Genomic DNA, 16,909 nt, shown 5'->3' with positions numbered 1-16,909 from the left:
TTCCAAACATCCTTAAGGCAAAGGATCTATTACACATTATCTTGGTACAGATTTAACAAACTATGTGATACAAATGAAAACACACTAAATTTGTAACAGTTATATAGCTTGCCTCTTATGTTTAAGAGGCTAACTGTTACACTTCCGGCTGAGGCTGAACACTGAATATAGTCCAGCTCTACTCTGACACCTGATAAGGTCTTTTATCTCCTACTCCATGAAATTAAAATTGTTAACCACAATGTTTCCATACCAGCAGATATCACTGTCACTCTTTCTCCTCCCCCCAAGAAAGAATGCAATATGGATGCTACAAATATTCTAATTAAACTCACACTGGTAGAGCTCTAAGTTTTTCAGGGTCAAACATGCTTTGGAGTAACACACTCCTCCAACCAGCTCTAGTAGCCCTACAGGGGCTTAGGCAAGTTTCCTAAATTCTCCAACTGAAATCCCAATCATTCCCCCCCACCACCACCACCACCGCTGCCACCACCGCCCCTTACTCTCTCTCACTTTCCCTCTCTCCAACACACTTTTACTTCCCTTTCCCTTCTTTCTCTACCCTCTTTCCCCCTTCCCTTTCCCGCCATTACTCCCCCTCCTTCCTTTTCTCTCCCTTCACCTCTTCCACTGCTCTCTCCTTTTCTCTCTCTCGACATGTAGGGCTGGCACACAGTAGGTGCTCAATAAAATAGTGTGTCCTTTCAGCATCATTCTTCATAACACTGTAAAGCCTTCCAAAGAGTCCGTGATGGCAGTCACCCACACAACCTTCCCAATTAAGATGCCCACCTGCTTGCAGCCCAACCGTGCCCTCCCTAGGGCTTGTTGGAGAGCCAGAGGGCAGTGAGGGAGATGGTAGGTTGGGTTGTGGAGGAACACCAACCTTGAGAATGGCCCTGAGTTCCCCTATTTGTTCATTTAGTCACTAAGCCAGCAAATATTTCCTGAGCATCTACTCTAAGCCAGGTACAGAGAATAGGAGTGAGGAAAACAGACCTGCCATCACTGAGCTTGCAAACTATAGGAGTTTAGCAAAGAAGACACATAAGAAAAAGATGTCAATGTTAGATACCAAAAGGCGCTACAGAGAAAAACAAAAGTGTACAGTGGCAGCAAGGAACCAAGGTAAGGTGTTGTAATTTTATATAGGGTGATCAGAGAATGTAACATTTGAGCAAAGACCTAAAGGAAATGAGGGGCAAGCTGTGCAGAACTGCAGGGAAAGATGGTCCTATAACCCTAGGTGATAATGATGTGTCAATGCAAATTCCTCGTTTGTAACTAATATACCACTCCGCTGGGAGATGTTGATTATGCGGAGACTGTGCATGGGGGCAGGGAGGGGGGTGGGGGGGAGGCAGAGAAGTCTATGGGAAATCTCTGTCCCTTCTGTTCAATTTTGCTGAGAACCTAAAACCTCTTTAAAAAGTCTACTTTGGAGGCACGTGGGTGGCTCAGTTGATTAAGCAACTGACTCTTGATTTTGGCTCAGGTCATGATCTCAGAGTCCTGGGATCAAGCCCCCACATCAGGCTCCATGCTCAGCCGGGAGTCAGCTTGGAGAGTCTCTCTCCCTCTGCCCCTCCCCCACTCACAGGCGCTCATGTTCACACATGAACACACGCTCTTGCTCTTTCTCTCTCTCTCTCAAATAAATAAATAAATTGCTAAAAGACTATTCTTTTTAACTGTCCTAGAGACTGACAAGTCCAAGACTGAAGGGGTTGGACAAACCTGTGAGTCTCACCACTGGCTTCTTGGGTGAGTGGATACAGTACAAAGTTAAAGAGACTTATTCTCAGAGGGATCTGGCCCCAGAGCACAGCCAGGAACTTGTCTATTCAACTCAAATTCTTTATTCTTTAATTTGCCAGGAGGCACGAACCTTTCCACAGAGTCAGGTGCCAGGAGGCTGCATTACCAGATTATTGTCTGTTATCTCAATTATGTCTCATCAAAAAAAAACCAAACAAACAACCCAAATTCAGTGCATGAAAGACTGTTTAGATGCTGATGTATGATTTACACAGCTGTAGGGAGTAGCCGTGCAACTCACAAGGTTAGGTTAGGTTGGATTGGAGGCCTACTGTAGTCAGGAAGTTATTAACCTAAACCACTGCTAAGAAAGGAAATTAGTATATGCTTCACTTAATGTCTCTTTCAAAGAATCTTTCTTAAAATACAGTCACAAAACTGGACCATTTTCTTACACCATACACAAAAATAGACTCAAAATGGATGAAAGACCTAAATGTGAGACAGGAATCCATCAAAATCCTAGAGGAGAACACAGGCAGCAACCTTTGTGACCTCGGCCACAGCAACTTCTTGCTAGACACATCTCCAAAGGCAAGGGAAACAAAGGCAAAACTCAACTATTGGGACTTCATCAAGATAAAAAGCTGCACTGTGAAGGAAACAGTCAACAAACCAAAAGACAACCAACAGAATGGGAGAAGATATTTGCAAATGACGTATCAGATAAAGGGCTAGTATCCAAAATCTATACAGAATTTATCAAATTCAACACCCAAAGAACAAATAAGAACAAATAATCCAATCAAGAAATGGGCAGAAGACATGAACAGACATTTCTCCAAAGACAAACAAATGGCCAACAGACACGTGAAAAAGTGCTCAACATCACTCGGCATCAGGGAAATACAAATCAAAACCACAATGAGATACCACCTCACACCAGTCAGAATGACTAAAATTAACAAGTCGGGAAACGACAGATGTTGGGGAGGATGTGGAGAAAGGGGAACCCTCCTACACGGTTGGTGGGAACGCAAGCTGGTGCAGCCACTCTGGAAAACAGTATGAAGGTTCCTCAAAAAGTTGAAAATAGAGCTACCGTACGATCCAGCAATTGCACTACTGGGTATTTACCCCAAAGATACAAATGTAGTGATCTGAAGGGGCACCTGCATCCCAGTGTTTATAGCAGCAATGTCCACAAGAGCCAAGCTATGGAAAGAGCCCAGATGTCCATCGACAGATGAATGGATAAAGACGTATGTGTGTATATATATATATATATATATATATATATATATATATATATATATGGAATATTATGCAGCCATCACACAAAAAAATGGAATCTTGCTATTTGCAATGACGGGGATGGAACTAGAGGGTATTATGCTAAGCGAAATAAGTCAATCAGAGAAAGACAATTATCATATGATCTCACTGATGTGTGGAATTTAAGAAACAAGGCAGAGGATTATAGGGGAAGAGAGGAAAAAATGAAACAAGATGAAACCAGAGAGGGAGACAAACCATAAGAGACTCTTAATCTCAGGAAACAAACTCAGGGTTGCTGGAGGGGAGGGGGAGTGGGGGATGGGGTAACTGGGTGATGGGCTTAGTTAACGAGGGCATGTGATGTAATGAGCACTGGGTATTATATAAGACTGATGAATCACTGACCTCTACCTCTGAAACCAATAATATGTTATATGTTAATTGAATTTAAATTTAAAAAATAAACTTAAAACAAAAACAGAAAATAAAAAGTCACATGTGCACAAGGAATTTTGTGCAATAAACTACTGTTTATAACATTAAGAAAACTGGTAACAACTTAATACATGCCAACACAGAAATGGCTAAATCAATTATGATACATCAGGAGATGCAACAGAACATCAAAAAGAATATGTTTATCTAAACAAGATGTGTAACATGTATAATGTGAGCCAATTTGCTTAAAAAAATGCTTTTTAACCACCATACAAACACAAATGTGCATGCACGCGCACACACGTGTGCACACATACACCAAACTATAAATGGTGACTTCTCTGGAAAGGGACACTTCTATTATGTATGCTATGAATCCTTTATTTCTGTGTAAACATATTTTTCTCTAAATACAGGGGCTGGGAGGAAAATGGACTGGCCTATAAATATTGAAATCAGAGGTCTTGGGGCGCCTGGGTGGCTCAGTTGGTTAAGCGACTGCCTTCGGCTCAGGTCATGATCCTGGAGTCCTGGGATCGAGTCCCGCATTGGGCTCCCTGCTCAGCAGGGAGTCTGCTTCTCCCTCTGACCCTCTTCCCTCTTGTGTTCTCTAATCTCTCATTCTCTCTCTCTCAAATAAATAAATAAAATCTTAAAAAAAATATGAAATCAGAGGTCTTAAGTTTTCATACATTTTTAATATTATTCCCAAAGATTAGAAAGACAAAATGTGATGTGGGGGGAGTAGGCAGTTTAAAATCTTCCTATTTAAAAAGAAAAAAAGCCAGGCGCCTGGGTGGCTCAGTTGGTTAAGCGACTGCCTTCGGCTCAGGTCATGATCCTGGAGTCCCAGGATCGAGTCCTGCATCAGGCTCCCTGCTCAGTGGGGAGTCTGCTTCTCCATCTGACCCTCCCCCCCCTCATGCTCTCTCTCTCTCATTCTCTTTCTCTCAAATAAATAAATAAATAAAATCTTTAAGAAAAAGAAAAAGAAAAGAGAAAGTACCAACTTGGCTGTACAGCGGAAAGAGGACAGGTTCAAGTGAGACAGGTGATCACTTTAGGCAAATTAAACCCTACCAGCCTCAGTGTTCCCATCCGTAAAATGGAAAATAGCAAATTTTACAGTGTTACTGAAAAGAGTGAATTATATAATCTAGCTAAAATGCCTAGCACACTGACACATCATAAGCATTCAATACATAGCAGCTCTTGTGGAGTTGGGGGGAGGGGAATACACAGCAGGTCTTATTTTAAGTCAGCAACAATTATGTTACATTTTATATAAGCAAAACAAATATGTTTCATTTAGGAATGTACCCTGCCAGGTCTTCTGTAGTCCTTCCAGCCTCTTGCAACAAATTTATTCAGAAATAAAAATGTCGGGGTACCTGGGTGGCTCAATCCGCTAAACGTCTGCCTATGGCTCAGGTCATGATCCCAGGGTCCTAGGATCGAGCCCCAGGTTGGGCTCCCTGCTCAGTGGAGAGTCGGCTTCTCCCTTTCCCTCTACCACTCCGCACCGCCCCCCATCTCCACTGCGTGTGCTCTATATCAAATAAATAAAATCTTAAAAAAAAGTCATGTATATCAAATTGCTTTTCTCACCAAAATAGCAGGTAAAACAATTCAAGTAAAAAAAAAAAATTTCCCTCACTTTTTAAGGGCTTCCAAAACCTAGCACATTCTAGGGAACCCACTCTCAGAAGCCTTATGACAAGCTGGTTAAAAGGTCTGTTTTGCAACCTAGTAGCTATGTAATCTCAAAAAAATTACTATTTTTTCCCCTAAGGTCTCAGCTTTCTCATCAGTAATATGGGGCTTCATGGGATTGTCGCAGGGTTAAATAAAATGTGTGTCATACTTTTAGCACAATGCCTGGCTAAGCACTGGTTAAGCACTCAGTGAAACAGTCACAGTTGTTGTTCGAGTTATTTTTCTGCCAATCAAAGCACATGATTGGGAGAATCCATATACTGCTTTTCAATAACAGAGATAAGCAAGTCTCAAAGCCCCATGACCCAGTTCCCAAAAGAGAATATGAGGAAAAGAACTCTGGATTCCAGAGGGAGTGTGGACTGGTCAGTAGTCCCTGTCAAGTCTACTTCCCTTCCCTTCCCCACACATTCCTCCAGGAGTTAAGTCTCCTGGTAACAGGCAATGTGTCAGGGGTGAGTCATGGATCATACAGTGTTTTCATCAGCATTCTCCTGAAGTCTGCCCCAAGCAGATCATAATCTCCCAAGGCCACAGACTGATCTGATCACTCACAGTTCCTTTAGCTCTCCAATGATGTGTGGCGCCCATAGCTTAGAAATCCATAATGGATTTCCCCAACTGTCTCTTCATTTCGAAATCCTTGCTCAAGAGAACTCCAGTGCTACCCCAAACTCAAGTATACATTTCACACCTTCTTGGCTCCCGCTCATCATTTGGGTCTCTGCTCAAAGATACATTCTCAAAGAGGCCTTCCTGCTTACAGCAGCTAATGTGGTACTGTTGTGCCTTCAATCATATCCTCCAGCCACCCATTCTCAATTCCATTATAATCTACATGGGTTAGGAACTTGTCTAGCTGCAAGTAGTTGCTATTAAGCAGTTGCTTAATTAATGGAAGTTTATACTTCCACAGCAAGTCCAGAAGAAGGTGGCTACTGGTATAGTGTTAGCCGTTCAGTGAGGCCACAGAGAACTCTGGCTCTTTCTGCTCTGCCATATTTAGCATGTTGTCTTTATGCCTGTCACCTCATGGTACAAAAAGGCTGCTACCATAACCAGATATCTTACCTACATTTAAGGCTGGAAGAAGATGAGTAGAGGAAGGTGTGGCTATGCCAGCCACATCTTTCTCCTTCTGTTAGGAAAGGAAAATCCTTCCCCAAGACCTTGCCTATCAAAAAACCAGAGCTAGGTCACATGGCCCTCCTAAAGCGGCAGGGCAGGCAGGTAAGTCAGGATACAAACTGTTAGCACTGGCTAAGAACAAGCATGATCTATCACCTAAGACTAGGCACAGTGTAGTCCCACACACAATTAACGTTCTTCTAACAACAAAAAAAGTGGGAATGGGTGTTGGGAAGGAAAGTAACAGTGCTGGCCACACTTATTTTTCATAGTACTTACCATCTGAAATTACTTTATGCAAAATAATAAAAATAAGTGTTAACTGCTCATATCCTCTCAAGAGAATGCAAGCTCCTAGTCTAGACCCATATGTATATACGGATATATATATATATCCATCCAGAATCTATATTTTAAAATAGTCAAGTTCCTTGCAGTAGGTAGGTATTATATTTATATATAGGCACTGGAAGATAGTGGGGATCATCCAGGTTATCCTGTAGTGGCAAATTAAATCAAAATCTCAGTGTTTGACAGAACAAAGGTTTATTTCATACTCACTCTTCATGTCCACTGCATATTGGTGTGTTGGGGTAGGAAAGAGGGCAAGGAGCTTTTCTCCACATTGAGAAACCCAAACTGTTGGAATCTCCACTATTTCAAATTGTGGCTTCAGGGTTTGCCATAGTAAAGAGAGTTAGAGGGTCTCATGAGGGCCACTTAAATGCTTTAGCTCACGTTACTCCCACAGATAGCCCACTGGACAGAATTAGTCAAATGACTTTTTTCCCCAAAAGTTTATTTATGGGTTGTTGGGGGGTTTTGTGTTTTTTTTGTTTTTTCAGTAATCTCTACACCCAACATGGGGCTCGAATTCACAGCCCCGAGATCAAGAGTTGCATGCTCTTCAAGAGTCACATGCTCCTTGGACTGAGCCAGCCAGGCACCCCCAGAATTAGTCACATGATTCTATGTAATCATAATGAGGCAGAGAAACATGAGAGAACACATGAATATTGGTAGTAAATGTTTCTGCCTCATTCCCCATGGGCTGGTACAACAATGCATTATCCCATTTTAAAATGTAGACCCATTAAAGAAGTTCCTTGGAACAAACTCAACATTAGGGATACTCAGTAAAACTATTTCATCTTATAAGGTAATACTTAACATTAAGACACACACACACATTTTTCCTTCAGGAATAATAACAGGAAATATTTATGCAGCACTTATTATGCTCTGCTCCAAGTACCTGCCAAATTTTAGTAACTTTAATCTACTCAACTACCCAGTAAGGGAGATCTTATTAGGAGTAACAGTCTTAACCCCATCTTGTAAGGGAATGGAAAAGTGTTAGGAGCCAGTTTTCCATGGGTCTATGGCATTTCTGCATATTGTACGAGCAGAGGCACCAATTGTCTTTGTTCTAGACAATCTCTAAGGATGTTTGTATAGAGAACAGCCTTGGAAAATAGTGTCTCCTACAGCACGAGGCAGCATGTTTACTGTGCAGTATAAACAAAATAATGTCTCTCCCTCCGGAGCAAAGGGCATACTGCCCATTATAAAAGACTAGGTTTCCCTAAGCTCAGGATTCCTCTCCTGTAATGCAACCCTCTTTATTTCCAGGTGTCATCTGACTCTCCACATCTCGCTTTGAAAACTGGGGCTTAGGGAACCAGTATAAGAAAATGTTCACACTCTGGCTATGGCTATTATTATGAGCAATAAAGTCATTCCCATGAGCCCATGAAACTGTGGCAGGTTAACTTGTTAAAGTAGGGTAAAATCTCAGAACCTTCAGTTTTCGACAAAAAGTTAAGCAATTTGCCTAAGGTGTGACAGCTAGTAGGTGGCATATGCAAGATTCAAGCCCAAGCTGTCTGGTTCAGTAACCATGCTTTTAAATTTTTAAATCCTCTGCTATATATATGGCAGTAGTTCTCGAAGTGTAGTTCCAGAACTAGCATCATCAATATCACCTGTGAACATGTTACAAATGCAAATTCTTGGGCATTACCCCAGACCTACTGAATCAAAAATGGGGGGGGGGGGTGGTGGTGGTAGGGGAGACATGTGTTTTAACAAGTCTTCCAGAAGATTCTGACAATATAAGTTTGAAAACCACTGCTATATTGCATATATTCACTGAATCTATAAGATCGAAGGAAATGGTATGGGTATATCCTGATTCACACAGGGATGTGACTGACCTTTCGTAACTTGAATAGTAGATTTCAAACACTAAGGGAGATGGTTTTTCATAAGCCCTTGCATATAATTTTTTAGGAAGGTAAGGATCTTTATATGGTGCAAATAAATATCAAATGTCTTTTTAATAGGCCTGCATAATATTTTCCTTTGGAGTCACAAATATATGTCCAGAATGCTAAATGAAAATACCTGCTTTTTTATTCCCATAATGATCAGAAAGAAGTACTTAGCCAAGGGAGAAACACTATTTATATTTTAGAGTCAAGCTGTAATTCTTGAAAAACAGGAAACCACATATCAACAAAGCCAACTCAGTGTACCATAGTGGAAAGGGCACCAGGCTTTGAGTCACAGAGTCAAGTCACTTAACTTCTTCAACTCAATTTCCTGATTTTAAAATGGAAAATGAACTCCAACTTTAGAGCTGCAATTAGGCTTAAATGATACATTATTTGAAAGCTGTGGGTAAATAGCTTTTATGCTATGTGAATGTAAAGTCCGCCTGCATAAGCTCTTTCTTTCTTGATCATGGTGTTACCACAGTTTCTCCAAAGCTTAGAGTACTGCCTGGCACATAGAAGACGTTCAATACATATGAGGTATTAGAAATGAATATGAGGTATTATATTAATGATGTAATTGACTCCTCTGGACTCCACTTGTCACAATAATTTCAGCCTTTTAATAGGAAAAAGTCACTCTAACAAGAAATCCTTAGTCATGTTTAAAATGGGCCAGCTAATTTAAGAAAATCAGCTGATTTTCTTCCCCTGGAGAACACTACTAAAGAAGTTCTGTCCTAAGGCAGAAGACAGAAACTCCTATTAGTAGCCCGGATGGCCTTAGAACCTCAGGGTTTCAATTCTACAATACTCTGTTGTGCATATATAAACAGTTAGGAGTAAAGGATGTGTACCTACAAAGAACTACATATTTCACGTTTACTTGTGCACTGCGGTAGGATTTTAATAAATGTATTACAGGGTTTATGAATCTATTTGAATAAAATCTGAGATTCAAGTCAGTAAATATTAAATAAACTACTGTATATAAAAAAGAGAGCTAGAAAACTACAGCCAATTAAAGATTGTTTGGGAACAGAATTTATAACTTATTTATTTATTTTTTAAGATTTTATTTATTTTGGGGTGCCTGGGTGGCTCAGGTGGTTAAGCAACTGCCTTCGGCTCAGGTCATGATCCTGGAGTCCCAGGATCGAGTGTCACATCTGGCTCCCTGCTCAGCAGTGAGTCTGCTTCTCCCTCTGACCCTCCCCTCTCTCATGCTCTCTCTCATTCTCTCTCTCAAATAAATAAATAAAATCTTTAAAAAAAAAGGTTTTATTTATTTGTCAGACAGAGACAGACAGAGAGCGAGCAAGCACAAGCAGGGGGAGCGGCAGACAGAGGGAGAAGCAAGCTCCCCACTGAGCAAGGAGCCCGATGCAGGACTTGATCCCAGGACCCCGGGATCATGACCTGAGTTGAAGGCAAACACTTAAATGACTGAGCCACCCAGTTATCCCCAGAATTTATAATTTAATGAGGAAAATATTATTTACAAAATTTTGTAGATTTATGTTAATGCAGTTCCTTAATTTGTACTCTCTCCAACATACTTTCTCAATATCCTGAAAAATTAGTTAATAATCTAGAGTTCTTAAAATAGAGGAACTTCAAGCTTTTAGCTTCAACAGACATATCTAAGTTAGCAAATGAATTCAAGTTGAAGGTCAGCTTTCAGTATAGGGCTTTAATAGTAAGGACACTATCCCAACTATGTTGCCATACCTTCAAAGACACCTGCAGGGTATATTGTTCCCTGTCTTATAATGATCCAAATATTTATACATAAATTAGTTCTACCTTTTAAAAAGTGAAAGCATAAGTCCATCTTAAAGATTTGTAATTTGAACAACCAATTAACTTCATAAATGATCATGCAAATTCGTTTGATGAAAGCACAAATTACAGTTGAGCATGAAACTCCTTTCACTTGTTTCTTAAAAAAATATTGAGGGATGCCTGGGTTGTACAGTCGGTTAAGGGACTGACTCTTGGCTTCAGCTCAGGTTGTGATCTCAGGGCTGTGGGATTAAGCACCGTGTTCGGCTCCTGGGCTCCATGCTGAGGGCAGAATCTGCTTGAAGATTCTCTCTCCCTCTCTCTCTGCCCCTCCCGCTTGTGCATGCATGCTCTCTCTCTCTCTCAAATAAATAAATAAATAAACAAATCTTTTTTAAAAACTCTAAAGAAAGGAAAATATTGAAAACAATTTTGCCTTTTCTAAACTTAATTTTTTTACCCATCTTTTCAACTCAAGGCAATATAATTTCAACTGAACAATCACGTGGCTATAGTGATTTGTAGACATTTTTAGACATGCAACTCATATGTGTCATAACTGAACAGTATTCTTCCAAATTTAATCCAAAATCCAATTGAGAATCTTAGTTAAAAAACAGTAACTTTTAGCTCAACCCACTCCTTCAAAAATGCAATCAAACCAGATAGGATACAGAAGAGACAGCCAGTTTTGATGTAGTCTACTACCTCAAAGTGGTAAGTCTTACAACCACACAGCGAAACACTGACTTCTGGTGGCAAAAAATGCATGCATACTCCACATTTTGCAGGAGAAAGCAGTATTTAAAATCACTGGGCTAGGGGCGCCTGGGTGGCTCAGTCGATAAGCGTCTGCCTTCAGCTCAGGCATGATCCCAGGGTCCTGGGATCGAGCACCACATCGGGCTCCCTGCTTGGCGGGAAGCCTGTTTCTCCCTCTCCCATTCCCCCTGCTTGTGTTCCTGCTCTCGCTATGTCTCTCTCTGTCAAATAAATAAATAAAATCTTAAGCAATAAAAATCACTGGGCTTTCCTGACCATAAATTCTCAGTCCCTGGATGACCTTTGTATTCTAATTTAACACACTGTGATTCTTCAAGATTGTATTTTTACAAAGTTGAAGAGTTAAGCAAATCACAAATGCCAAAGCCACCACAGAAATTTGATTGCTTCAGTGAAGGTATAAAACATGTTAACTCTGATAAGTTAACAGTTCATTTTCTTTCTGCAGGTGGAAAGCCTGCAAGTCCTACACCCCTAGTCTCATCATCCCTGTAAGTTATATTTAGAAAAAGAAAAAAGGGGGGGATCCCCAATATCTAAACTCATTTTTTCTTGTTATTTAAGTAGGCTCCACACCCAGCGTGCAGCCTGAGGGGCTTGATCTCCCGACCCTGAGATCAAGACCCAAGAGTTGGACTCCTCAACTGAGCCACTAGGTGCACCTAAACTCATCTTTTTTCAAAGCCTTGTATCCTACTCTTCAATACTTCTTTGTCTTAAAGATCCCAAGTCCTTTCCGTGGTTCCCCCTCTCCTAAATTAGCTAAATTCAAATTAGTCTTCTAGTTTTACACAACCAGTAGCACGAGTTATTTATTCTCTTGCTTTCTCTCCTAGTCTCCATTCTCTTGGGTCAGTATTCTTTAGTACTCTCCATTCCTTTTCTGCGTCTTTATCTTTAAATACAATATTTTCTAACACTGGCAAGAGACAACACCTTTAAATTAAAGCAGGGAACCATGCAGAATTTTCAACTCTCCTGTGAATTTATGTCCAGAATACCCACTCAAGGAATCCTTTCCACTAAAGATGAAAGGCAAGCTAAGGAAATACATTAGACAGAGGAAGTAAACACTGAAACAGGGCCATGCCTACGTATTCTCAAGCCTCTAAGCAGAACTAGACTCATAGTCCAAAGGTCTTTTTCTTTTACGTGCCTTCTATCTCCATCCGGAGTCTGACACACACGTACCTCCGGCAGAGGTATCCCACCTCTGCCTACCTTCTACGAACTCTGCATGACCTTGCTCTGAAATAATCTTGCACAAGCAAAATCCCCACACTTCTCAGGGCGCTCCCTCGCCCGATGTTTCTGTATCTCAATTTCTGAGCTTTTTTCACTTTGCAACTGTCCCAGGGAACACTGGGTCTTCGCCTTAATTCCGGTTTCGCCTTTAAGGTTTTAAAATCTGTCTGGTTCCTCGATGGTATGTCATCCCCCGGCCCCCAGCCCTCAACGTGCTCCAACAGGGTTAAAATTGCCCTAACCCACACTTAAAACATAGCAAAACATGGTCTGCAAGCGCCCCCCGCACCTCCCCTCCCCGCAACAGAGACTGGCTCCCGGAAGAAACGGACACATCCCCACCTCCAAAGCCAAAGGTCTTCCTGGGGCAATCTGCATAACAATACTGGGGTGTATGTGAGTGTAGAAACTCCTGCAAGACCGACCAACCTAGTGAAGAAAGTATCGAGACCCTTGCAGATTCATTAATGTAACTACCATTACATTAAGGTGGGTACGATTCACACAACTCTCCAATTCCTCTTCCTTTTAATTCGACGACCTTGGCGCTCGCAGCGTCGAGGGGCTCGAAAGCAGCAGTCACACGAAGATAAGACACCAGCGTAAAAAATTACCAAGAGAAATTAACCAGTTCCACGTTCTGCAGATGCAGTCTCCCTGCGCCCCAGGGGCAAGTCTCAGAAGATGCCTTCAACTTTCCCCCTCCCTCTCTCGAGGCTGCGGACCACCGACACGCGCCTCCATCTCAATCACAATTAGATCGGATTGGATCCACTAATTCTCTCAATCAGACGCAAGGGGGAGGGGTGACAATGACGGAGGGGGGAAGTAAGGGGAACTCGGGATGGAAGAGAGAAAAGCCCCAGTTTTACTCCCGGAGAAACTTCTGGGACGCTTCTACTACGCAACCCCGAGTCTAGGTTCCAAAACCGAACATCCTTCCGCAAGACGCGGGGCGCACCAGCAGACGACTGATTTGGGGGAGTGGGGAAGGAAAATGGGTATCTTCCTGTGTTTCCCACCGCTCCACCCCCAGTTCTTCCAGACGCTACCTGCCCCGGATTTGCAAGGGTGATGCGAGCTCCGCGTCTCCTTCGCCCGTTCCCCCCGAAGGTTCCCACCGGAAAAGTGGGAACGCCAGCTACTTGAGTCAGCGTGCTGGGAAGCAGGCAGCGAGGCGGGGAGAGCCTGGGCTTCCCAGAAGTCCGCGGCTGCGGCGCTCCCGGCGAGGCTGCCCCCCAGCCCGGGGGCGCACAAGGCTCTGCTTACCTTCCTGACCCTTGCTTCTCCAGTCTCAAGTCGTGAGCCCTCGCCACCTCCTTCGCCCTCCCCTGACCTGTTGCGGTGGGGAAGGGGCGCGGGTGCTGAGAGCGAAAGGGATCGCGTCGTCCCGGGATTCGGAGGCGGCTCGCACGGGTCCCGGCTCGCGAGGCGCGGAGGCGAAAATGCAGCTGCGCCCGCGATGCGCGCAGGCGGCGGCCGAGTGCGCAAGAGCCGCGCGCTAGTCCGCTTGCTGGCTCCCAAGCTCTGCGCGCCGGCAGCCCCAGAACGCCCCGGAGGCCAGGCCACGCCCTCCTCGGGAGACCCCGCCCCCGGCCCGGCCCGCCCTCGCCCTGCAGCCCGGCGCTACGCGGATCAGCCCGGCCCACGCCCTCTAGCTGGCGCCACCCAAATGGCTAGGAACGTCGCCGCCCTCCTCGGGAAACCGGTGGGAGGATCCAGGGCGAGCAGCCGCTGAGGACGGGATACTGCGGTGACCGCGCCGGCAGCGTGGGTGACCCTGCCCCGGGCTGATGTGGGACACAAGAACCCTTTCGTTTTACAGAGACATTCAGCTCCGTGTCGGGTTCTGACTAAAAGTGTCAAGGAGTCTTTCTGCAATCCCCTATACAATCGAAACAGATTCTGTGCCCTTTAAGGAGATAATAATTCACATCTGGAGAGTGCTTTCCAGTTTATGGAGGGCTTTTCACACACAGGCCCGACTCATCTTCGCAACAACCTTATAAAACAGATACATCATTATCGCCATTTCCCAAATGATGAAACCGAGGAGCTGAAAATTAAGTGGTGTGCCCAGTGTCCACAAGCTACAAAGTGGCACGGGAAAACAGATCTCCTGAATCCATCCCCTGGGTTCTTGCATTTCACCAGGCCAACCCCAGAAAATCCGCATAGGGGTAGGGGCTTTGGCAAACAGAACCAAAGGAAGAAGGGAAAGCTAATGTCTAGTTAAAATGCTACTCGATTCCTTCTACGAACACAAGGAAAGCATCGAGTCTAGTCTTTGCGCCATCTCACCTCCCCCACTGAGAGAGATGCAGAAAGATTACATTGAATGGCTCAGATGGGTTTTTACAGTATCGTAATGGTTTAAACTGGGTGAAATTATTTGGATGAAGATTACCTTATTCAAGTGTAATATGTAAATGTAAATTAATATAATGTATGAAAATAACCCACTCAGTGCCCTCTGTATTTCTTTTCACCTTCCTCCTCCTTCTTGTCCCTATTGCTTTGCCCTTCATTACTCCTTCTTTGTGTACATGAACGGTGTTGATTGAAAACCCAATCAATAGATATTTGCATTTCCAAATTAAACCTTTGGTTACCTGACTTAATTTCCCATGGATTGTTTTCCAAAATATAACTCTTCTTCCTACTCCCTATGCTCCCATGATGATATTGATTTGGCTTACCTTAACAACTAAAATAATGAAGGTGTCCCTGATGAAATTTGGTGTGCCTCTAGATGAAAGCTTTAGAGGTCATCTCTGAGCAGGAGTCACCTCTGACAGACGGGGTTCTGTATAGTTCTTAAAAGTTTCTAACAGATCGGTATCTATTCTAACCATAACAAATATTTTAACCTTTTTGTTATAGAACTAATATATTTCATTGTAATATATATGTGCATAATAATATTTTATAATCCAAAGGTCTTTACCACTCCTATCTGAAACTTTTTCCTTTGTCATGTTCCTTTTAATCATCCCATACTACCTCCTAATACCTTCAAATGTGGTCAGCTTAGTAAATAAGGTTGTCAGTGAAAGTATGATAATTTTATTTTCCTGCTTTTGGAGATGAAGGATGTCATTTTGCAAAAATTTTTTGTAGAAGATGATGTGGTTTTGCTTCAGAGAGTAGTCCATTCCATTTATATGGATATTCTTAAGGCAATGTGCTAGGTGATAGGCTGTATCAATAGCAAAGTTTCCAGTGCCTGGCAGAAACAAACAAGTAAATAAATAATTCCAATGCATACTTCTATTGATTAATTTCTGGAAAGATGGTAGGTTATTTATTTTTTTTAAAGATTTTATTTATTTATTTTGACAGAGAGAGAGAGAGACAGCGAAACAGCGAGAGAGGGAACACAAGCAGGGGGAGCAGGAGAGGGAGAAGCAGGCTTCCCGCCGAGCAGGGAGCCTGATGCGGGGCTCAATCCCAGGACCCTGGGATCATGACCTGAGCCGAAGGCAGACGCTTCACGACTGAGCCACCCAGGTGCCCCGATGGTAGATTATTTAAAAACACTTAAGTCAAAATTAATTTTTTAAAAAGATTTTATTTATTTATTTGTCAGAGAGAGGGAACACAAGCAGGCGAAGTGGGAGAGGGAGAAGCCGGCTTCCCATGGAGCAGGGAGCCCGATGCGGGGCTCGATCCCAGGACCCTGGGATCATGACCTGAGCCGAAGGCAGATGCCCAACTGACTGAGCCACCCAGGTCCCCCTAAATTTTTTCATAATAAATAAAAAGCAGGATAGTTATTCTATTGAGGTTTTTTTTTTTTTTTCTTTCAAAAAGTTGCCTTTCTGAGGCACCTGGCTGATTCAGTGAGAATAGCCGGTCACTTAATCTTGGGATCCTGAGTTCGAGCCCCGTGTTGGTGTAGAAATTACTACTAAGGGACAGAGGGATAGGGAGAAAGAGAATCCTAAGCAGGCTCCGTGCCCAGCTTGGACCCGATGCAGGGCTGGATCTCACAACCCGAAATCATGACCGGAGCTGAAATCAAGAGTCAGATGCTTAATTGACTGAGCCACCCAGGTGCACCCCCCCACCCCCGCTTTTCCCTTTTTAAAGAGTACTTTTTAAAACTGCCTCTTGGGCGCCTGGGTGGCTCAGATGGTTAAGCGTCTGCCTTCGGCTCAGGTCATTGATCCCAGGGTCCTAGGATCGAGTCCCGCATCGGGCTCCCTGCTCCGCGGGAAGCCTGCTTCTCCCTCTGCCTCTCTCTCTCTCTGTCTCTCATGGATAAATAAAGTTAAAAAAAAAAAATAAAACTGCCTCTTCATGAAAGGACTCCTGGGATGCTACTTGACAATTTTCAGCCATGTTTTTACTTACAATTTAAAGACAAACTGGGACTCACAGAAATTCATAGGCTGTATTCTCAGAGCGCCCGAATGGTACAACGGGGCAGGAAAATAACGTTAAGACGGAGACTGGTGGGAAATGTGCCTGCATCGCGACACGGACGGCTGTTTGCT

At 43.1% G+C, this 16,909-nt stretch overlaps 1 protein-coding gene across 4 annotated transcripts in view; it reads right to left on the bottom strand.

Moving 5' to 3' along the window:
* Positions 1-13,936, bottom strand: part of AFF1 (AF4/FMR2 family member 1) — a 202,261-nt gene extending 188,325 nt beyond the window's left edge. For all 4 annotated transcript variants that reach the window (XM_035725783.1, XM_035725785.1, XM_035725787.1 and 1 more), the window contains exon 1: positions 13,680-13,936. The gene's annotated coding sequence lies outside the window, so the exon portion shown is untranslated. The remainder of the gene's footprint in view (positions 1-13,679) is intronic.
* Positions 13,937-16,909: the final 2,973 nt, after the last annotated feature.

The sequence above is a fragment of the Zalophus californianus genome, chromosome 2, assembly GCF_009762305.2.
Source record: "Zalophus californianus isolate mZalCal1 chromosome 2, mZalCal1.pri.v2, whole genome shotgun sequence".
Taxonomy (NCBI): Eukaryota; Metazoa; Chordata; class Mammalia; order Carnivora; family Otariidae; genus Zalophus; species Zalophus californianus.
The sequence above is the reverse complement of the archived record's forward strand: the minus strand, read 5'-3'. Positions and strand labels throughout refer to the sequence as shown.